At 42.5% G+C, this 23,761-nt stretch overlaps 1 protein-coding gene across 1 annotated transcript in view; it reads right to left on the bottom strand.

Annotated features, from left to right (window-relative positions):
* The window catches only part of LOC123754989 (tetraspanin-1), a 149,015-nt gene extending 131,415 nt beyond the window's left edge, over positions 1 to 17,600 (bottom strand). The window contains exon 1 of the mRNA XM_045737356.2: positions 17,443 to 17,600. The gene's annotated coding sequence lies outside the window, so the exon portion shown is untranslated. The remainder of the gene's footprint in view (positions 1 to 17,442) is intronic.
* Positions 17,601 to 23,761: the final 6,161 nt, after the last annotated feature.

Raw genomic sequence — 23,761 nt, 5'->3', positions numbered from 1 at the left:
GTGGTACCACTACCCCCCCCCCCCCCACCCACACGCATACTTTCAGTGGTACGTCCGAACAAGTGCAAACTTTTTAAGCAACTTGGGAGCACATGCAATGAACTTTTCTAATCTCATCATGAATTAGGTCAAAGGTCAGCATGAATGATGTCAGAGGTACCGCTCCTTGGATCATAAGGCCGTAGGTCCCTGGCGCTCTAGGGGAAGGTCCCTGGCGCTCTAGGGGAAGGTCCCTGGCGCTCTAGGAGGAGGGAAGGTCCCTGGCGCTCTAGGGGGAAAGGTCCCTGGCGCTCTGGGGGAAGGTCCCTGGCGCTCTAGGGAAAGGTCCCTGGCGCTCTAGGGGAAGGTCCCTGGGGCTCTGGAGGAGGGGGAAGGTCCCTGGCGCTCTAGGGGAAGGTCCCTGGCGCTCTGGAGGGAAAAGGTCACCCCCCAGGGAAGGTCGTAAGACCCGGGACTAAGGGCCACAGTGAGGGACAATTAAGGGGCGGGAGGAACACTTACGACACCCGGCCACACGCGTCACTTAACTCGCTGGCAAGAAAAACAAGTCAATATACAAATTAAACGATTCCTCGATCATTCCTTGCAAGGACGATTGGCAACATTGTTTTACCACAAAGCATAATATTTTTTTTCGGGTTACTTTAATCAAGGCTTCAACACACTCAAAAACAAAGTTTATGCATTGAAAATAATCACGGCAAAATCGCAACATTGGAATGTTTTGACGCAAGACAGACGACAGGCAACAACGCCATGGGTCAGGTCTCCGATCATGTAAGTGAATTAAATGTTATTGCTCACGTAGGTGAAGAGGGAGGGGGGGAGGGGGGGAGAGAGGGAAGGGGGGAGAAGGAAGGAGGGAGAGAGAGAGAGGGAAGGAGGGAGAGAGAGAGGGAAGGAGGGAGAGAGAGGGAAGGAGGGAGAGAGAGAGAGAGGGAAGGAGGGAGAGAGAGAGGGAAGGAGGGAGAGAGAGAGAGGGAAGGAGGGAGAGAGAGAGAGGGAAGGAGGGAGAGAGAGAGAGAGGGAAGGAGGGAGAGAGAGAGAGAGGGAAGGAGGGAGAGAGAGAGGGAAGGAGGGGGAGAGAGAGAGGGAAGGAGGGAGAGAGAGAGAGAGAGAGAGCCAGAGTGGGAGTCCGCATCACCTGTCAGGAGCCATTGTCTTCACTCGAGGGCTGGTGGTCGCCGGGTGATAAAGGCACATAATCCCTACCCCCCCCCCCCCCCTACCCCCTCCCAGCACTGCTCTTGAGTATCTCTTCCAAACATTCACATGTAAAATAAAAGCAATTTGCGGTTCAGAAACTCTTAAAAGCCTACACACTTAAAAGAGCTTTCACGTGTATACGGAACTTGGAGACTCGTATTTAAAGCTTCACAGGTTCGAAACTTTTCCACTAACACCTGTAATCATCTTTCTGTTCCTAGCTGATTTGCTCACAATATCTCGCACATTCTTGAAATTTACAAAAATCTGTACTTACGAGAGAAGAATAAGTTTTATGCGAAACATTTCAAGCGTGTTTCAATACATTACACTCATGAAAAAATTGCATTAAGAACATGATTTGGAAACCTTAGACTAACGTCAGGGGACATGTATGACTTGATAAGGCGGATCCAGGACGGACCGTGGATCCCTGACTATCCCTACAGACTATCCACGGTCCGGTCCAGGATGGACCGTGGATAAGGGGTCCAGGATGGACCGTAGATAAGGGTCCAGGATGAACCGTAGATAAGGGTCCACGACATACCGTGAATAAGGGTCCAAGACGGACCGTGGATAAGGGTCCAAGACGGACCGTAGATAAGGGTCCAGGATGGACCATGTATAAGGATCCAAGACGGACCACGTTTACGAAGCAAGCAAATCCTGAGAAGCGTGTAAGGAGAGGATGGTGACAGGAATAAGTAAGAAACTGGGAGAGAGGGGGTAGAGAGAGGTAGTAAAGAAGAAGTAGGTGAGAGGAACAGAGAAGACAGTGGCCGGGCGGACCCTCAAGACAAAACACTACCATTTCAAAACACATTCCTTTCCTCCCTTTATACAACTGAGTCACAGTGTAATGTATTCTGCTCATTGTCTTACTGTATTGCGGCATAATGTATTCCTTTGTATGAATTTATGTCCCAGTACTAACGTGTGCATGCGTAAATAAGAATATATTACCCCCCCCCCTCCCCCCCTGCACGTACAGCCATTTCTAATCACCTTGTGAACTACTAGTACTTGTTCACTATTTACATCATATGGACTCGAGTTAAAAATTATTATTACCTATAATATTACTGTATTATATCAATTATTATCTTAATCATATATCTCTTTCAGATTTGGGGGACTTTTTGTGTGCATCTTTTATCAACTTTTCAAGTTTCTGGCTGAAGTGAACAAGACTACAGCTGGTATGTTGTTGTTAAAGATTCGCTACTTGGAATAAAAAGCTTCAAGCAGCACGGGCTATGGTGATCCCGTAGGTACTCTTACAGCAGGTAATTATGGTACGTGGCCAGGGTCGGCCACGTGCTGCAACTCGCGGTCTCCTAACACACCGCATTTTTTACTGAGAAAGAAAACAGTTTTCAAGAGGAAACTAGATAGTTTTCTTCAAGGAGTGCCGGACCAACCGGGCTGTGGTGGGTATGTGGGGCTGCTGCGGGCCGCTCCAAGCAACAGCCTGGTGGACCAAACTCTCAAGTCACACACTGTCTTGCGAAATGCCCAGCGTTAGAGCACTAATTCTAATTTAATTCTGCCCCGAGGGGTGAGTTTACTGGGCAGCGCCACTCATCCTGTGAGTGGACACACCGCCATAGCAGCATGTTCAACACTCCCCAATAGGAAGAAAACCCGCTGGATTGTTCATCCTGTCACTTGTACCCAGACACAGTTGGGACGACCTTAACTAGAGCACTGTTAGATAATATACTAGCTGAGGTACTGAGCACTCGGCCACAATGACAAAGAATTTGCTCGGTGTCATTAGTTAATAAACGGAATGCATCAGGAAATGATAAGGTGGAAGCAACCGCCTTACACAGTTTGGAAAATATGTATGTTAGAGCCCAATAGGCTGAGACATGTACACCAGTTTACAGATGGTTGAGAGCAAAGAGCCGAAGTTCGACCTTGCGAACACATCTAGGCGAATACTGGGACACAGTAGACTGGGAGTAGAGTAGACTCCCAGAGTACAGTATACAGTAGACTCCCAGAGTAGACTGGGAGACTGTGTACCTTGTGGTAGATCAAGAGAGAGGGGTGGGTGGGTGGCGTGGGGGAAGACAGTAAACTGGGAGAGGAGACGGGGGTGGGGGTGGTGGGGATGGTGGTGGGGGTGATGGTGGTGGGGGTGATGGTGGTGGGGGTGATGGTGGTGGGGGTGATGGTGGTGGGGGTGATGGTGGTGGGGGTGATGGTGGTGGGGGTGATGGTGGTGGGGGTGATGGTGGTGGGGGTGATGGTGGTGGGGGTGATGGTGGTGGTGGTGGGGGTGGGGGTGGGGGTGGGGGTGGGGGTGGTGGGGGTGGGGGATGGGGAGGGGGATGTAAGCCCGACCGCCTTCACATGCTTATTATTTACACTTACTGGTGAAGTCCCTCAGACTCCTATGTCCTCCACCTCCTCTGCATTCACCTAGTTGTGCTTGCGGGGGTTGAGCTCTGCTCTTTCAGCCCGCCTCTCAACTGTCAGTCAACTGTTACTATTTTTGTGTGTGCGCGTGTGAACGCATGCGTGCGTTGATGCATGTGTGCGTGTGCGCTCACAAGAAATAACTCGGGGCCGCCTCTTTACAACTCAATATCTGTTGCTACGTTAGTTGTCATGTTCTATGATGCCATCGTATCTCCTGGTGAAGCTGAGCATTATATTGACCTCCTGCCCCCATATACAAATGTTTCTCCCGTTCCCCTGTATCGCTTATGCCGTAATCATGTCACCTCCGTGACTGTTCTTTTATCGCATCTGCATAGCTTAAGTATCATTCTCATGGATAACAGACGGGCCTTTTTTTAAGTGGGTTTCATTTAGTGTGTTATCCATGTTGGTTGCTGCACATTCCAGTGTTGGTCTTTCGTATGTTCCCTCCTTAAGAAGACAGTGTTTCTTGGTGGCGTTTGTTATGTTCTTGTGTATTATCTCTTATTGTGTTACTTGAGGGGCAACATTTTGTTGCAAGCATGTAACCTCTGTTCCTTGCACAGCCTGTGTTTGTTCCCTTGGGGAGGACCTCGCTCACTGTCTTTGTTAACCCAAATAGTCCTTGTACTAAGAACATTTTCCCACGATTCAGGAGCTTTTTAGTTATTTGATTCCTAACTTCTCACAAGATTTTTCTTTGCTGTTTTTGTAAGTGTTTATTGTTCTTGTTTTTAGTTTGTTTTGATTTTTCCTGGAGTATGTGCAGACTAGGAGAGAGACATACCAAGAGAGAGCGAGTAATGATGATAACTAGACATACCCAGACACACACGCCTTTATTGACATTTTGGATCAAATGTTCTCAACATTGATGTCACGAGGCTATCTCTCACACTTTACTCCATGACAGCTAAGTTTTGATTATTATTATTAACACATTTAGGTACATGTGCATTTGTGCAGCTGCCCTGGACTACATGAAGGGGAGTACAGTGTGTTAAAAAGCTAGCGCAAAAAAACAGCGAAAATCATTATGTGTGGATGGTAATGGTTGTGGTGGTGGTGGCCGGTCGGGGGTAGTGGGTGGGGGTCGTAGTGGGTGGGGGTCGTAGTGGGTGGGGGTCGTGGGTGGTGGGGGTCGTGGGTGGTGGGGGTCGTGGGTGGTGGGGGTCGTGGGTGGTAGTAGTAGTGAACAAATCCACAAGTGCCGTTCGAGGATTCGAACCTGCGTCCGGGAGCATCCCAGACACTGCCTTAATCGACTGAGCACCCTTCAGGTACTCCTTTCGGCTTCACCTGATGTAAAAAAAAACTAGTTTACGCCTCATCTGACACATGACCTTAAAGTGAGCTACATCATAATTCCGTGAACAGTTGATGTGTTTACCCTGCGTGTATGTAAACAAACCCATCGCGTCCACGTGTAACGCTTTCATTATGGGCTGGAAGTGTATTTAGCCCACTGCCCTCTTATTTACCCAAGGAAATTAATAGATCCCGTGATATAGTCTCATTTTTGTCTCCTTCTCTCTCATGTAGATTTAAGCAGCCTCCACAGGTTAGAGTGGCCGAGAGAGGATTAACTTAACAACGATAAGAAAATCCACAGGTCCTGTGCTGAGCGACGGAGGGGCAGCTTACAAGAGGACACCTACTAAAGGTTTTATTGTTAAGGCTGTTGTTTAAATAATGGGTATAAATTGGATAAGTTTACATTTAGGAAAGACTTGGGTAAATACTGGTTCGGTAACAGGGTTGTTGATTTGTGGAACCAATTACCGCGTAACGTGGTGGAGGTGTGGTCCCTCGATTGTTTCAAGCGTGGGTTGGACATGTTTATGAGTGGGATTGGGTGGTTATGTAGATAGGAGCTGCCTCGTATGGACCAATAGGCCCTTCTGCAGTTACCTTGTTCTTTTGTTCAAGAGTTTGCATCGAATGTGACGGGTGTGTGTGTGTATGATTAGTGACTATGCATGTATATGTAGCGAGTGTGTGTATGTGTAGTGTGTGTGTATGTGTAGTGTGTGTGTATGTGTAGTGTGTGTTCATATGTAGCGAGTGTGTTTTTACTCCCCTACCAAACTCAGGACCAAAATATTCAGCTCACCCCTCACCTACTACTGGCCCAGCCAACATCGGCTGGGTAACGCCTCACGTTACCACATCCTACATGGTTATATATATAATCTGAAGTGTGTAAACTAATTTATTTCCACTTCCCTGCTGCCTTCAACGAAACGCCTCATCCTGAGTCAGGGCCAATAAAATATTGCAGTCTGCTTCAGGGAGTTAGTTCTCAACTCCTTCCCAAGTGAAGAACTTAAGAAATACTGAGAAAATTTGGGCTAGAATCATTAAACTCCTTCGATTATGTTTTAGATTGAATACTTTACACACAGTATAAAATACATGTGTGTAAAGCCTGAATGTATACATGTGTGTAAAGCTTGAATGTATCCATGTGTGTAAAGCTTGAATGTATACATGTGTGTAAAGCTTGAATGTATACATGTGTGTAAAGCTTGAATGTATACATGTGTGTAAAGCTTGAATGTATACATGTGTGTAAAGCTTGAATGTATACATGTGTGTAAAGCTTGAATGTATACATGTGTGTAAAGCTTGAATGTATACATGTGTGTAAAGCTTGAATGTATACATGTGTGTAAAGCTTAAATGTATACATGTGTGTAAAGCTTGAATGTATACATGTGTGTAAAGCTTGAATGGTCCCCATTTTTTAACGGTAACGCCAATGATCCATCAAGAATTCGAACCAAGACCGCCAGGGAAGCAGCCTAGTACTACACCCACTCAACCAACGCAAACATCACAAGTATTGAAAGGTCGCGTTTCCTACACCCACTCAATACTCCGCTACACTCGTGGACAATAGCCACAGTTATCTCATACATTCCCTGAACGTGTTAGGATCGCACTGAATATCACTTATTATGAAGTAACTTGGAAAACCTGATGCTTGGGTAGAGATAATGTGATACTCCGAGCCATTCTAACACGTTCGGGAACTGGTGAATGAACAGAGGGGTGACAGTTGGCCGTGGGAGAACAATGAGAGTTCTTCCCTGTATTACCGAAGAACTCTGAAGATCTCCGCCATCTGAAGATCTGCTCTTTTTCCTCTGTCCTCTCAATATTGCCTGCTTCTCAGCGCCCAGCGAAGGTCCACATAAAGCCTGCCGACAGAGGTAAAAACACAGTGCCCCACGAGAGTGTATCCCAGCTGTAAACAAACGAACCGAGGAATATATGCTAATGCAAGGGGTCCACTATCAGGGATATATACCAGTGAGAAGCACTGAACGATTCGCTTCGTACCAAGCTGGAAGGATATTATATATATATATATATATATATATATATATATATATATATATATATATATATATATATATATATATATATATATATATATATATATATATATATATGACATATCTTTAGTACAAAAAGGAACTATTAACTTTAATATTTAAATACTAAGTAATACTAAGTAATATTCATGTTACATACTATTTGGTATTGTATATCATATACCAAATAAATGTACATATCAGTGTCTACGGGGGAATGAGGTTCAGCTCTGAAGAGGCTTTTAAATGGAAAAACATCGTCTATTCAGAATTTTGTCATACCTCAGTATCTTGCACGTTAATATCCCACCGCCTGGCCTCGACCCCTGCTGCTTGTGTGTGAGGCTGGAGACCTCATAGGGGAGGGGGGGAGGGGGGAATAAGGGGAAACTACCACTAACCCTCAAATCTTCCCGCCCCCCCCCCCCCCCCAAAGCCACGACACTGAATACAACTGTTTCTCTTCCACCGTGTACCGTATTTATGTATAAAATATGCCCATCTCCAGTCGGTAATGGACTGTTTCTCTGTTGCTGTAATACTGCATATATAACGCTATGCTGCAGTGCTAGTGGCTTTACAAGAATGTAAAAAACATCAGTGCTGTGTACTATCACAAACCCCAATGTACCTTCTTGTATATATATAAATAAATAAATAAATAAATAAATAAATAAATAAATAAATAAATAAATAAATAAAATGTACCTTAATTCAGCTAACCACCTACCTCAGCCTTATAAAAACTATGCACAAGCCTAGACCTACAATACTAACTTAAATTTTAGAAAGAAAAGTTTCCATTAAACGTGTACTGTTCAACAGTCCACGTTCCCTTCCACTCAGCGATGCGTTAATACAATGAATGCATTAACCGTCACACAAAAGAGAGGCCAGGTAAAGACCAATCCAAATTACAGAGCAGCAGCGTCTAATTAGCCAAAGCGAGCCTCAACTTTTCCATTCCACAATATCGAGGAAACAATTAGGGACTGCATTACGCCACAAAATACCTGAGGTCATTAGCGGAGCGAGCCTAATTGCCTACCCACGTCACCAGGAACCCCAAAACAATAACTCCCGAGGTTATCTAAGATGGAGGACACCACGAAGCCTGATGCCAGACCATCTGTGACTGGAACACATGTACCGTGGTGGATGCCATGAGCAATACCTGCAGTGTCTAATACATGCAGAGTGGCTAATACATGCAGAGTAGCTAATACATGCAGAGTGGCTAATACATGTAGAGTGGCTGGTTGTATAGCTGCCCGATTGTTCAGAGGGGTGAACTCTCCGAGCAGCAAAAAGTGAAGTCGAAGCCTAATCCACTTTGTAACCGAGGGGAAGATATCCTCCAGGGCTGACGTCTCCAGGATCATGACCAACCTCCTCACTCTCTCCCCTTGAGACTGGCATTAACCAGAGGAATACAAGCACAGTGCCCTAACACCCTTTTTATATGGCACACAAACAGTGCCTCATGGCACACAAGCAGAGTGCCTCATGGCACACAAGCAGAGTACATGCCTGTTCAGCATATTCTACGCACGTTTCGTCATGCAATTCCATCCCGCGTTTGAAAATTTCAGGACGCCTCAGCGACCAGATCCGCTTCTAAATTGCGCTTAGCCAGAGAGCACCGCACACCTTGAGCGCCACTGAGCGCCTCCATTACACAGCGCTGGGCTCAGCACGTGTGAGACAGAAAAGCGTTTCCAAGCACAACAAAAACCGTTTAATCCCAAAACAATTTGAATTTCAAGTTGGAGACTAATGTTTTTCCCGCCAAAGTTAGCCTATCGCGCTCCGTCACAGTCGGGAGCAGCCAGTCTTGCCAGAACTGAGACGAGGCTTCCCTGCCTCCAGAGAAAACTTTCGGCATTCGTATAAACTTTGAATTAAAACTAGAATATCAACATATTTATAATACAACTTTCGTATCCTTTGAGCCCTGGCGGTGAGGATAGGTTGATAAATATGCCAGTGGTTCCCACCCAGCGGGTGCATGGAAGAATTTCAAGAGGTCAACGTAATACTATACTCTATAGTCTAACAAAATAGGAACTGCTTATGAGTGTGTTGAACTAAATGGCTCCTGTTATCATTTACATTGTTTTAATCGGGAATACTAATGTGCTCGACACACATGAATGTATGCATTTGTCGCAGCAATGGCTACTGTTAGTTTTGTTAGTTCACGCTATTTTGTTGCAGGGGTCCACGGTGACACTTGTAGGGGTCCACGGTGACACTTGCTGGGGTCCACGGTGACACTTGTAGGGGTCCACGGTGACACTTGTAGGGGTCCACGGGTGATACTTGCTGGGGTCCACGGGTGACACTTGTAGGGGTCCACGGGAGACACTTGTAGGGGTCCACGGGTGATACTTGCTGGGGTCCACGGGTGACACTTGTAGGGGTCCACGGGAGACACTTGTAGGGGTCCACGGGTGATACTTGCTGGGGTCCACGGGTGACACTTGTAGGGGTCCACGGGAGACACTTGTAGGGGTCCACGGGTGATACTTGCTAGGGTCCACGGGTGACACCTGCTGGGGTCCATAGGAGATACTTGCTGGGGTCCACGGGTGACACCTGCTGGGGTCCATAGGAGATACTTGCTGGGGTCCACGGGTGACACTTGCTGGGGTCCACGAGACACTTGCTGGGGTCCACGGGTGACACTTGCTGGGGTCCACGGGTGACACTTGTTGGGGTCCATATGAGAGAATGTGGTTGGAAAAAAGAAACATGAAAAATTCGCCACAGCAACTGGCATTTCATGTCAATTAAAATTAATGTTTCACTATTTCTGTAGCTCCCTTTTCTTGGTGAAGAACATGAAATTAGATTGAAAGAGCTCGGGGATCGAACCAGTCCCCCAAGTCATCCTTGACGCGCCTTAGCCCATTACATCATGATATAAGTGTATCGTAATCCCAAAGAAAGACAGACAGAGAGAGAGACAGAGAGAGAGAGACAGAGAGACAGAGAGAGAGACAGAGAGAGAGAGAGAGAGAGAGAGAGAGACAGAGAGAGAGAGAGAGAGACAGAGAGAGAGAGAGAGAGAGACAGAGAGAGAGAGAGACAGAGAGAGAGAGAGACAGAGAGAGAGACAGAGAGAGAGAGAGACAGAGAGAGAGAGAGACAGAGAGAGAGACAGAGAGAGAGAGAGACAGAGAGAGAGAGAGACAGAGAGAGAGAGAGAGAGAGAGAGAGAGAGAGAGAGAGACAGAGAGAGAGAGAGAGAGAGAGAGAGAGAGAGAGAGAGAGAGAGAGAGAGAGAGAGAGAGAGAGAGAGAGAGAGAGAGAGAGAGAGAGAGACTGAGTGATTAGTTTAAAAAGAGAGCGAGAGCGCGCGAAAGATAACGAGAAAGCTTTCATGGCCACTTTATATTTCAAACGCTGGATCCAGACTCACTGCATCCGAGGAGCAGCTGGAAGGTGAGTGATTGTGAGGGAAAATGGGTGACCGAATGAGGTAAAAGGGGTGAAAGAGTAAGACCGAAGGAAGGGGAGTCAAGGGGTGAAGGAAGAGGCGTCAAGGGGGGTAAGATAAGGGAACCAAGAGTAGGCTAAATTAATAAGTTAAAGAGAGTGAAGCAAATGAAGGTGGAATCTTTAGGAGAGGAAAGTGAAGGGAGGGGAGTGAAGGGTGGAAAGTGAAGGCAGGGGAGTGAAGGGAAGGGAATGAAGGGAGGGGAGTGAAGGGAGGGGAGTGAAGGGAGGAAAGTGAAGGGAGGGGAGTGAAGGGAGGGGAGTGAAGAAAGAGTAGAGTAGTGAGGGGGGGAGTGAAGGGAAGCCACCATAACCACTGAACAGGACGGGTGAATCCAACGGGTCACTCCCAGGAAGTATCTAGTACAGAGGTGCCCCTGAGACAGGATGTTGGCAACACTGATTCTCCCATCCCCCCCTCCCCCCCTTCCTCTAACCCCCCCCCCATCACCATCCCTCCCCCCCCTACTCGCCATTATCATCACCATCACCACACCGTCCTCTCTTCCTCGGGATTTGTAGAGCAGTTTATGACATGAGTGAGTGAGTGAGTGAGTGAGTGAGTGAGTGAGTGAGTGAGTGAGTGAGTGAGTGAGTGAGTGAGTGTTTGCTTGCTTTTAGAGGCGAGTACTAACCTATCAGTGTCTACGGAAGTGCTGTCTAACCGCTCAACATGCCCCGCCCAGTAGCTTAATTGTCCTCGTTACGTTACAATTGAACTCTTCTGATGTTCGAATGTTTTGTTCAATCTGGCTTTTAAAGTTGTGGATGGAGACGGCTTCCACAACTTCCTTCATGGAGATGCACTTGTTGCCCGCCCTTACAGGGTACAAGTATTTCCTTACATTTCTTGACTCGTTAGCATTTCCAGCTTCCACTTATGTCCTCTCGTCCTGTCTTCTCTCACTTGGAAAGGCTGTCCTTGTCCACTTTGTCAATTCCTCCCAGTATCCTGTATGATGTGATCATGTCACCTCTTTCTTCTTTGGTTCTAGTTCCTAGTTCCACAAATTGTTAAATTTTTGTTTTATATTTCTCAAGGTGCTGCATATTTCAGCATTTATCTAACACAGTCTGTGTAGATTGCCTTTAAAAAGCCCTGGTTTAGGTTTCTAAAGTAAGATGCGTTTCTAAACGGGATACTAACGTCACGATAGGTCCAAGAACTAAACCTTGTGGGACTCCTCAAGTAGCATTTCGCCACTCTGGTATCTCGCCCCTCGCAGTGACTCGCTTTTGTTATAGATTCAGGTACTCGGAACAAGTTCCAAGTAGCACGGGCTATGGTGAGCCCGTAGTGGACTTACCTGGCACAGGAGCGGTGCCCCTGAGTGACTCGTTGTCCTCTGTTGCTTAGGTACTCCCTCGTCCACTGGAGTACCTTTCTTGTCACTCCTGCCTGATTTCTCAACTTAACCACTAGTCTCTTATGGGGTACTGTGTCAGAGGCTATCTGACAATCAAAAAATATGCAGTCTGCCTACCCTTCTCTTTCCTGTCAAATTTTTGTTGCCTGGTCATTGTATTCTATTCAATCTGTGAGGAACGATCAACAATCCCTGCACCTGTGGTAATGTGTTACTAACTTGCTTCTTTCCAGATGTTCTACTAGTTTTTTCTCACAATCTTCGCCATCACCTTGCATGGTCTGCAAGTTAGGGATAGTGCCCTGTAGTTCAGTGTCTCTCATCTGTTTCTCTTCTTGTATATCAAGACTACATTACTTGTCTTCAAAATTTGGTAGTTATCCTGTTATCATTAACCTATTATACACCATGGAGAGTGGCAAGCATAATGCTTCTACTCCCTATTTTGGTATCCATGATGAGATGCTTTCTGGGCCAACAGCCTTTGTCACGTTCAGATCCAGCAGATGCTTCCTTACCTCAGCACTGATAGTCTCAATCCTTCCTGTTGTCTCTGGTTAAATGCCGCCCCCCCCCTCCCCGTCTCAGTTGAGGAACAACTACTGAATCTATTGTGCAGACTTCCTGGAATCTTGCAGAGTTCCTGCTTGTCATTTTCAGTTAACCTGTCTGCCCTTATTCATTACCTGGTTCTTCACTGGTTTCATCCTGATGTGGCTGTGAAGCCATTTGGACCTAGTCCCTGCTTTATTTGCCAAGTCTGTGTTCATTCCTAGCACATCTCTGCTCTCTGGTGTTCTGGTATTCCTGCAATTTCTCAATGCCCTTGTACTCAGTTGCTCTGCCACCTTACATCCCTGAGTAAACCATGGACTCCCTCCTTTGCAAGTCCTTTTGGACTGGGGACAAAGTTAGCTGCTGCTTCCTAACATTTATGGATGATGTTGTCCATCATGTCTTGTGCAGCCTTTCCTCTGAGCTCTGTTACCCATGATATTTCCATCAGAAATATTCTTATCTCCTCGTAATTTCCCTTTCGATATGCCAGCGTTTTGTTATATGGTACCTCGTGTTATCGCTTATTATTATTATTAACATCTTTATTGACAAAATTAATTACAATTTTGCCTAATCTGAGGATTTCGATTAAGTCTTATTAAATTCAGGATAATGCTGGTATTCACCGTCACGCAGGACAGAGAGGGTCATACATAAGACAATAGGTCTAAACTGTAGGCGGAAGTACATATATATCATGGGTTACAATCAATGTTTTAATGTATGTGAAAACAACTTTCTACTGTGCACTGCCACACAAGGGCAGGGATGGGTTCATAAGTGCTGCTTATCGCGACTTCCACCAGATATTCAACCATCAATACACCGTGTTCACTCATTCCCATACCCTGCGATGACTTCAGGGCCCATGGGAGCTTCCAAATGGGTTCTCCTTATGTCTTGACTCATTCAGAGTAAATTCCAGGTCAAGTCTAGCTGGTGCGTCATTACCTCTTATTCTTATGGGTCCCCTGACCTGCTCGCTTAAGAAGTTTTTTGTTGCTACGTCCAATAGTTTAGCTCTCCATGTTTCTGTGCTCCCATGTGAGTCCTGGGTCTCCCGGCCTATCTTTCCATGGCTGATGTCTTCCATGATTTGAGGTTGGGATCGATTCCTACAAGCGACAGAGGCTGCCCTTTCTATTATAGTAACAACTTCCTGTTATTTATGTTATATATTACAGTACTATCTTGGTCTTCATGTGTGTGTGTGTAGGGGGGGGGAGGGATGTGTGTAGGGAAGGGGGGGAGGGATGTGTGTAGGGAAGGGGGGGAGGGAGTGATGTTGGGCAGAAAAGTGTATTCTGGTTGATTGTTGGTGATTTCTGGTGGTGGTGGTTGTGAGTTGAGTAGTGAGTACCCGAATGGTTGGTTGCCAAGAGTGGTTGGGTTGGTTGGGTTGGTTGGTTGGTTGGTTGGTTGGTTGGTTGGTTGGTTGGTTGGTTGGTTGGTTGGTTGGTTGGCAGAGCGCGCGCGTGCGTGTATTAACGGAGTATGAGCCACCAACGTCGTGTAAGCCAAATTCAGACATGGGGCGAATACTGAATGGAGAAGTGTTGACGAATCGGCAGAAATACTGATTATTTCACAACTCTCGGAGACGACGCTGCTCACCACCAGCACCACCACACCCTTGTGGTCAGTCTATAGCACTTGTACCAGAGACATGCACCAGGGGTAAAGCACCAATAGGCTCAGGAATCTGTACACCAGTTGATTGACAGTTGAGAGGCGGGACCAAAGAGCCAGAGCTCAACCCCCGCAAACACAACTAGGTGAGTACCAGGGGGATAAGTACCAGGAAATACATTGGTAATAAATAAAAATGTTACCATTAAAAAAGGATAAACAAAAGGATTAATTCATTCTGTAATTCATTGTGTCGGGGGGACAGGTAGCCAGAGTATATTCATACACGTTAGGCTTATATCAAGCACCCCCCCCCCCCCCTTAAGGATGCAACTCCACAATAAGCTAACTTAACTCCTGGGTACCTACTTGCTGCTAGGTGAACAGGCGCATTAGGTGAAGGGAAATGTACCCAACCATATGTGTCCCGCCCGAGATTCGAACCCGGAATTCTTGATTGTGAATCGAGAACGAACCCTACTGCATTACCGGGACTAGAAACAGTGCAAAGGTTAACACGGGATTAGCGATAATAATAATAAGAGTAAAAAAAAATGGATTACGCATTAAAAATTGCACAAAAAAAAAGAATTAGGGGCATTAAAAATGGATTACACACATAAAAAAAGGGTTCGCCAATAACAAGGGTTAAAACATAAAAAAAAGTCAAGAAATATAGCAGCGCCCTGACCCGACGCATCGAACTTTAAAAGGTATAGACTCAGAAAGGGACATTTAATTACACCTCTCACCCTCCCTTTAACTCCCGCTTTGCGCAAATCTGACCTCCATTACAACAACAGCGATCCCAAACAAATCAAATGGAACCAGTTACCACAAAACCATTTTTACAGTTTAATCCAATCAAAATACGCTAAAATAGTTACCAATCGTAATGTAATATTTGGAGCTAAAATATCGGCTAATTTTCTCTCTAGCGAGTCCAATTATTTTGTTCCGTTTCGTTAATCATTATTGCACGAACAACACAACGTGTAATCATTCAAACGACAATATAAAATATAAATAAATAATTAAATTTTAACAAAACTATGAAATAATGGAACATTCGGAGGAAAACGAATCCTACGTTAATTAAATTGATAGATTCTAACCAAATAAAAATATTGTTGTAATCCTCTAACAATAAAAATTAAATCGAGCACGTTTTGTTTGCATAAATAAATATCCTAAAATTCGGTTGAGGTAACGACGAACTTGTACCAACATATCCTTTTGCAATTAACCTAACATGAGGTGACATCTGGACCTGTTAATAGCCTCATAACGCTGGGTTAACAGCGCCTATGATGCTTAGTGATGGCTCGTACAGTGCTGCCAGGCACTATATGAGACCAGGAGGCATGGCAGGATGTGCAGAATACCGCCATTGAAAGGCAGAGGTGAAGAATACCCCCGTTGAAAACCAGAGGTGTAACAGGTACTCAGAGAGAGAACTATCAACATCAGCGGCCCGAGACTGTTCAACACGCTTCTACTACACATAAGGGACATAACTGGCCGATCCCCTCAGAGTGTTCAAGAAAGAACTCCAGGAGATAAGCACCTCCAAAGTATACCTGATCAACCAGGCTATGATTCACACGTCAGGCTGCGAGCAGCCGCGTCCAACAGCCTGGTTGGGGGATCGGGCCGCAGAGCCCCAAATCATCGCAAGATAAGGTAGCTACGTTTCTTTCTATAAATAAGAGAGTTGACCGCAGGCACGTCACCGAGTCCAAGACGGCCTTCAGCGCTACCGAATAAATTGAAGTGTCAAAACTGACGGCTTTAACAAAAACAATACGACCAGGTGCAATTATAATTGCAATAATTAAATAATGAATACTGTATTATGATGAATATTGTAATAATGAATTATTATTACCGAGTGTTATCAATAATAGCACAATATTCAGTATTTAATTATTGCCATTGTAATTAAGGGGTCCCGGTAGTACAGTCGGATTCGTTCTCGACTCACAATCCACAATTTCGGGTTCGAATCCCGGGCAGGACAAATGGTTAGGCGCGTTTTCAATCACCTCATGCCGCTGTCCACCTAGCAGTAAATAGGTACCCAGGAGTTAGTCAGCTTGTAGACAGCCCCGCTCTTGTGCCAGGTAAGTTCACTACTGGCTCACCATAGCCCGTGCTACTTGCCCCGCTCCTGTGCCAGTAAGTTACGGGCTCACCATAGCCCGTGCTACTTGTTACTTGTTCCAAGTAGCTGAATCTATAACAACAACAACAGCTTCTTGTGGGATTACATCCTGGGCGGGGTCAGTAATTCTATCGGAGGGGGGGGGGGGTTGAATTGCACATTGCAGTTTTTGAATGTGCAATTCAAAAACTATTTCAGTGTGCCCGAGAATTCCATCTATAGAAAATCAAAACCTTTAAAAAAAAAACACTCAGCATCCACTTTTTATATTTTAAATTAACGATTTAAAATACAATAACGTTATAACTTGAGAATAATCTCCCTTGACGACAAAGGTTCATTCACCAGTTTACATGTAGACTATTACTGGAACCGTAATAGTCTTTCAGATCCTCACAAATATCAAGATAACTATCCAGCTGGTTGGAAGGGGGGGGGGGAGGATGTGGTTTCTCGTGATCGCGTATTTGCTGTGAAAACTGGCCTATAGTACACTCTATATGTAAAAGTGTTGAATTTGACAAATTTATATACTTAGAACACAAAACAAAAATAAATATGGCAAAATCAACAAAAAATTATAAAAGGGATGTGTGTATATATCAAGAGTTACACACCCACTTCTGTGGGTGTGTACCTATAACAACACTTCTGTGGGTGTGTACCCCTCTCTATATATAGAGTACATATATATATATATATATATATATATATATATATATATATATATATATATATATATATATAACGTGATTTAAAGTGGGGGGGGGTTTCAGATATAATTACTAATTAGCTTAGCTCATTTATTATGCACCCCATAACTATGCTATCACATACTGGGTCTCAGGAACATAACCTCCACGATAACAAACACAAATAATCAAATTGTGTACATATATGCCACTGGATCATGGTAGTCGCCAGCAACAGCAACTTGTCCATCACCACAGCATCTCAAAAGCCTCCGCTCCACTGCTCAAATATGCAAATTACGCGTCTTACAAAGGCCTTACTTAGGCCTTTGTAAGGAAGGAAAAAGGAATTTTTCATTTTTCATTTTACTTAAGGAAAAATGCTAATTTGATGCACCACACACACACACACTGGCACTGAATGCTAAATTTCCTACAAATGCACATTTACTCATTCTTGGTGCGATTTCGTGTATAGTTTTCCTTATCCACGTGTGGCAATGGCTTACCTGTCCGTGAAGGGCGTGTATGACAGCAGCACGAGTAGAACTATAAGCACTAATGTACAACTAGGAGTTATCTCACGACGAGACACAGTATATAGTCCCCACAGATCCCTGAGCACTGGATGTCCACAACAAACTGCCGGGCCAAGAGATGAACAGGTGACTGGAGCGGCAGCGCGTCTGGGAAAACATGTCATACAGGAAGGAAGGAAGGAATATATATATATATTCCTGACGTAGGATTCTCCAAACTCTCACAAAACATTTTTGTTAAAACGCTGAATTGTTTGTTTGAGTTTGTTATGGTATACTGTTGTCGCAAACAGCCAGCCTGTTAGATTTATGGAGGTCCCTCAGGGCCCACACGATCACTCACCACCTACTACCAGCCTTAACCCGACTGATTAAGCATATCTACATCCAGGATATATATGCCAAGGTGTCTTGTAATATGATTTTTTTCTTTTGAATTTTATAGCTCAAAGATATACAATGAATGCGGTAGGCAGTGTCAAGCACGTCAACGGGATCCTTCCTCAATCCTGCCTGTCAGACTATCATCCTGTAAGGGACTCCATCACTAGTAAATCGTTTTCTGCAATAAGATCCTCTTAGGCGAGGCTACACGCAAGGTCACCCATCTTATTACTGGCCAGACCCCATGATGCTTAACCTGACTTGCCACGTGACTTGCACCACGCCCATGTTAACAAAATACACATTACATAAAGGAACTCAGACTCCAGTTTAATTGACAACCGCCCAGTCCAATATGCGAATGTAGGCAGAATACTACGGGACTCAAGATCAATAGAACAAGTCTAATAATGCACGTAAAGGATAGAATAAATAAAGCAAAAAAAAACAGCCTTAAGAAAACTGAAGATTCCGAGGCCCACAAATAGACAGCTTTACCTATATACGTCTCTAGTCCGGCCACATCTAGAATATCCTCCAGATCCACTACATACATTAAAGGAAATCTGTAAAAACTACAAGCAGTAGAAAATAAGGCGCTCAGAAGAGCAGCAAAACACCGTCCATCATATGATCAGACAACCCAAGAGCTCCAGGAACTCCTGAACACACAACCACTAAACATCAGACTACAGCACCAAGCCTCGATGAAAAACAAACTCCACAATACGTAATTTTTAGCTGAAATACTGATCAGAAACCCCCTTTAAAATAAATAACAAAAAGTAATAGATAAATGATCAATAATAACAAAATAAAGAACCCAAAACAGAGCATAAAACATGCGTGAAAGCATCTGAATATGTATATGTGAATGCAACACAGTATTCATCAATAGACGTCCAAATATATGTTTAAATACACGTGAAGACCCTCACACAATCACCGCTGCTTGACAGGAGAGAGCAGCAAGCTTAGCTCAGCTGCCAACACCCACGCATGGTGTCAGCAAGGCGGACAGTCCGCCTGCTATCATAACTCATACTATATTTCTCGTTTCAAAACTTTTCCCATCGCCTGTGTCTCTCCATCCTCTTCTCCCCATCCCACCCTAGAACAAAATTTCGTACGACTAACGAAAACAAAATTGTAACTTGCTTAGCTAAATGAATTGTGGGGTTCAGTCCCTGAGCCCATTATGTGCCTCTGTAACCCTTTCCACTACCGCCCACAAGATGCATAATAAATGAACTAAACTAAAACTAACGAAAATAACGCTATGCTCCAGAGCATAGATTTTACTGCCCAAAAGGCCCTGGCGAGCGCTTACTACAGGCCTGTAAGCTACAGCTTGGTTGTTTGAAGGTGATTATGCAGGTTGCTCTGTTGGCTAACTGCCCTTGAGACTCAACAGAGATTTGGAGATTCTGAAACCGATTGTTAGAGATTCAGGTAGTTTAAGTGTTTGTGAAGTTTTCTGTAGTTTTATCATGTTGGTTCTCCGGTGAAGGGTTTGTTGAGAACAGATGTGTGTGTTTCAGGGAAGGGAGCAATAAAGAGGAGGAGAGACACGAGAATAAAGAGGGGGGGGCAACACAGAGAGGAGGAGAGAGACACAAGAACTAGAGGGGGGGGGCATAGTCTAGGAGACAGAGAAGCTTTATCACATAAATGACTAATCTTGAGGCTAATGTTCCGCGATATCCGGGCCATAGTTCCCAGAAATAAGATCATCTGATTCGGATTATAAGAACATCTGAACATCTGACGAGGGTTCGAACCCTCGTCACGGCCCATGTGGATTTGTTCAAGAACATCTGATCATTCATTAGAAGTTTGGGCATCCGTTGGGCAGCAAAATCATAACGACGGCTATGATGGCTGCCATGGGAGGCGAGCTGACACACACACACATAAACGCATGCACCTAGAAGCTTTGTACAGAACATTATTTAACATTATCTAATTGATAAAGTACATGCCCCGAAAATGTTGTCTAAATGATAAACACTTGCTCATGTAATGGGTCTTTCCTTCACCTTCAATAATAATAATGCTAATAATAATAACAATAACAATATTATTATTACCGATGCACTCCTTCCTGTGCCAATACTCATACAATAATACACAAATCTTTACACAAGTTCTAACATAGCTCACTTAAAGCCAAACAACAATTACACTATATATTGCGTATATAACCTTCAATAAAGCCAGCATTTCAGGTGAGATCTAGCCAGGTAAAATGGTGGTTAAGAGCCCCACATTAAACTGGGAGAGTTATGAGGGAAGAGTGTGCAAGGGAAGGCAAGATCTTACCCCAGTGGCTAGTTGTTGAGGTGCTAAATATATTGTGGAATATACAGTACCTGAGAGAGAGGGACGCACCTGTGCCACCTCAAGAGAAATGTGTTCAGTCTTGATTTATGTATGAAGAAATGTATATATGCTTATAAATATATATATATTATATTCAATTACTATCAACAGTGAGAAGAAACATAAGAAATATTGAGAAAATTTGCGTTAGAATTATTTATACAGTATATATATATATATATATATACAGCTGTATATATATATATATATATCTGGAGACCGTTCAGGCTTGTTCGCATATATATATATTATATATATGTAATATAAAATGTAATACCATTTTTTTTGTTGCATTTGGATATACAGTATATAAAACATCATTTTCATATTCATTTAATGATTTATTTCAGTGCTAGACATATTTCAATATTCATTTTATATACATATTTGTTGATATACAATAGGATAAACGTTTTTTTCAGTACTGAACACTAATATATTTTCTGCCTAGTATGGAAAGCAATTCATTATATAATATATGTTGCCCGAAATGCTATATATGTGTTACTGGCTTTACAAGAATGTAAAAACATCAATGCTATATACTCTCATAAACCCAATGTCCCTTCTTGTATGCAGTATATATAAATAAATACATAAATAAATAAATAAATAAATAAATAAATAAATAAATAAATGTTAAATTATTTTGTTCTGTAATTATATTTTCAATTTGTAAACTTAATAAATAAATATAAAAGAGCTGAAGAAATATAATGTTAATAAGTTTAATATAATATAATATGAATGACTACATAAAACAACAAAGATCTATGAACATTTTTAGAAGATAAATAAGTACAGTACAAAGTTCATAATCATCCTAAAACCATACTCATATGTACATTGTTCCCATTTACAATATCTTAATGGAGAGAGGGAAAAAATATATGTATATATATATGTAATTACCTATGTATATGTATGTATGTGTGTGTGTGTATTTATATTTATAAAATAACACACTAGAAGGGTACCTGGCAGTGTCAGGGTGTCTCTGTCTGTCTGTCTGTCTCTCTCTCTCTCCTTTTCTTTCTCACTCTCTTCATTAACACACGCTCCATAATGTCTAAGGACAACAATCATATCATCAAAGTTTATTTAAGGTTCAATGGTTTAGGTATTATGATTATATTTGTTTTTAATTTTGGCATGATCAGTGTATAAAGTTTTATGATATGGCAAAAAAAAAAAAGTTTACATATGTCGACAGAAAAACAGACATTATCGTTTACTGAAATATATACCTGTGTACTAGAAGGGGGTACCAGGTAGTGCCCAGGTCAGTATCTCTCTCTCCTACTCTGTCACTCTCCCTCTTTTCTTCTCCTGCTCTTTCACACTCTCTTTCTCTCTTTTTTTTCTCTTTATGCCTGTGTAGACCTAATGCTTGTGTTGATCCAATGCCCATGTTGGTGCCTGTGTTGACCCAGTGCTTGGGTAGACACCATGTGTAAACTCTCTGAGCAAGAAATATTATCTTTCTGTCTGTCTGTATCTTTCTGGGGGCCCTTTGGCTCAGAGGGAACCTGCCTCTCCTAGCTGTGGTGGATGAGCTGGGGCCTTGTAGTTTGGTGGGAACCCGCCTCTCCCAACCATTGTAAGTAGGTTGGGCCATTGCTCCTGACATCTACCTCACCTCCCTCCTACTCCCCCCACCCTGCAGCTAACAGTCCAGTATTACAGCTAATTACACAAATTTTATGGACATGAGTGCATATTGTTTTATAGGATACTAAGAGGAAAACAAAAAATAATAATTACGAGGGCAAGAAGTCATTGGGTTCCAATTAGCACTGCATCAAATGGCACTCATTTCACTTAGGCCAACCTTGATCCAACCATGTTGGCCGCCACAAACCCCATAGGAATCAGTGTGCAAAGCTGGGTGAGGTTAGCCTTCAAATGTCTGGCCTCCAACCTTGAATGAACAGACAGATGGATAGACAGACATTCTAATTTATAGATCTAAATACTGTAATGTATATATAATATACATACAGCACTATACATACATATACTGTATATGTACATACATGCACAGTATTTACAAAACACTTTTACATCATTTCATATGCTCTTTTTGCATGTCTGCAGATAACAAGTAAATCAATAAACTATTTTAAATAAATACCTGCATTTCAATTGAGTTAACTTCAGTTTAAATATTATTACAGGGTATATGAAAATTTTTTGATGATATTAAATATATATTGACAAGATAGGAATTGTTACTGTAATAATAAAGTAACAATAACGTTAATACAATATTTAATAATAATAATAATATTAATATATATTTATTTTAATTTATAATCTACCAAGATTTGTATAGTATAAGTTCTTCAACATAACACTGTTCAAATGCATATTATCTTCATTAAGGAAGAGTCTGATTCCTTGGAAAAAATCTACTTTAAATATAGATAATATGAATATAGCAACATTATAGAAAGGAGAACTTTTGCTTCCACGTAAATTCCCTTCAAACAAAATAACACCTAATTTATGTTGAGGTAGGTTAAAGATTTAAAAGTTGATTTAGCAGTAAAGTGGCATGTACTTTGTCTTGATTCCGTCTTGCTTCTCAGTTGTACAAATAAGACACAGACAAAATATACTCTAATTTGGTATATAAGTTAGTTACTATGATTGGACAGGTTCTCAATAGACAGTCAAGTGCTACTCTGTCATGGAAACACAATACAGTATATGGTTAAATTTACAACTTTGTTAACCAAATTTAAATACTGTAAAAATTTATCATCATCCTGTTGTTAGTTACAAGTAGAATGAATGTACATTTGTCTCTAATCTATTTTATAAAAATTATTATATTTATCTTTGCTCCTTAATAAATACTTGAAGATGACAGCACAGGAAACAGATATAACTCTTCTCCAATCTGAAGGTGATCAATATTATACATAACTGGATACCAGTTTTAAAAATTATTATATATAAATATACAGCCTGTGATGCATCTACACATCAAACGCTTGCTTCTATGACAGTTCTAATAATAATAATAATAATGATAATAATAATTTATACAGTATTTACAAAATATTAGGATACAATATTATAACAATTATTATCAAGTAAATGACCACCTTTGGACGAGACAGTGTGGAGGCTTAACTACATTATCTTCTTAACAAATTATTTTTTGCACAAATTTCTTTTGCTTGGCCACATGAGAAGGGTGTATTATAAGCTGTGTCTAATGATAGTTCTTAATTAAAATAGTTAACAACAGTTATTAGTACTGTACTACATTAATTAACAAAAAATATCATATATTTTTTTTATCTTAGCCAATTTTTTTTCTAGTAAAGAAAGCCTTATTCTGCACGGTAATACCTACATAACTGTTAATCGAATACAGGACAGTATTTTATTTCGCTGAAAAATAGGCACTGAATGTAATGAAATACCTATTTCTGGTAGAGTCCTAATAGTTCCCTGAAGCTAGCTCGCTGAGATAGCTACCCATTATTGAGTCACATCAGTCCTAGGAGTC

This window comes from Procambarus clarkii, chromosome 28 (assembly GCF_040958095.1).
Source record: "Procambarus clarkii isolate CNS0578487 chromosome 28, FALCON_Pclarkii_2.0, whole genome shotgun sequence".
NCBI classification, from domain to species: Eukaryota; Metazoa; Arthropoda; class Malacostraca; order Decapoda; family Cambaridae; genus Procambarus; species Procambarus clarkii.
Note: the sequence above shows the minus strand (reverse complement) of the source record. Positions and strands in the feature narration are given on the sequence as shown.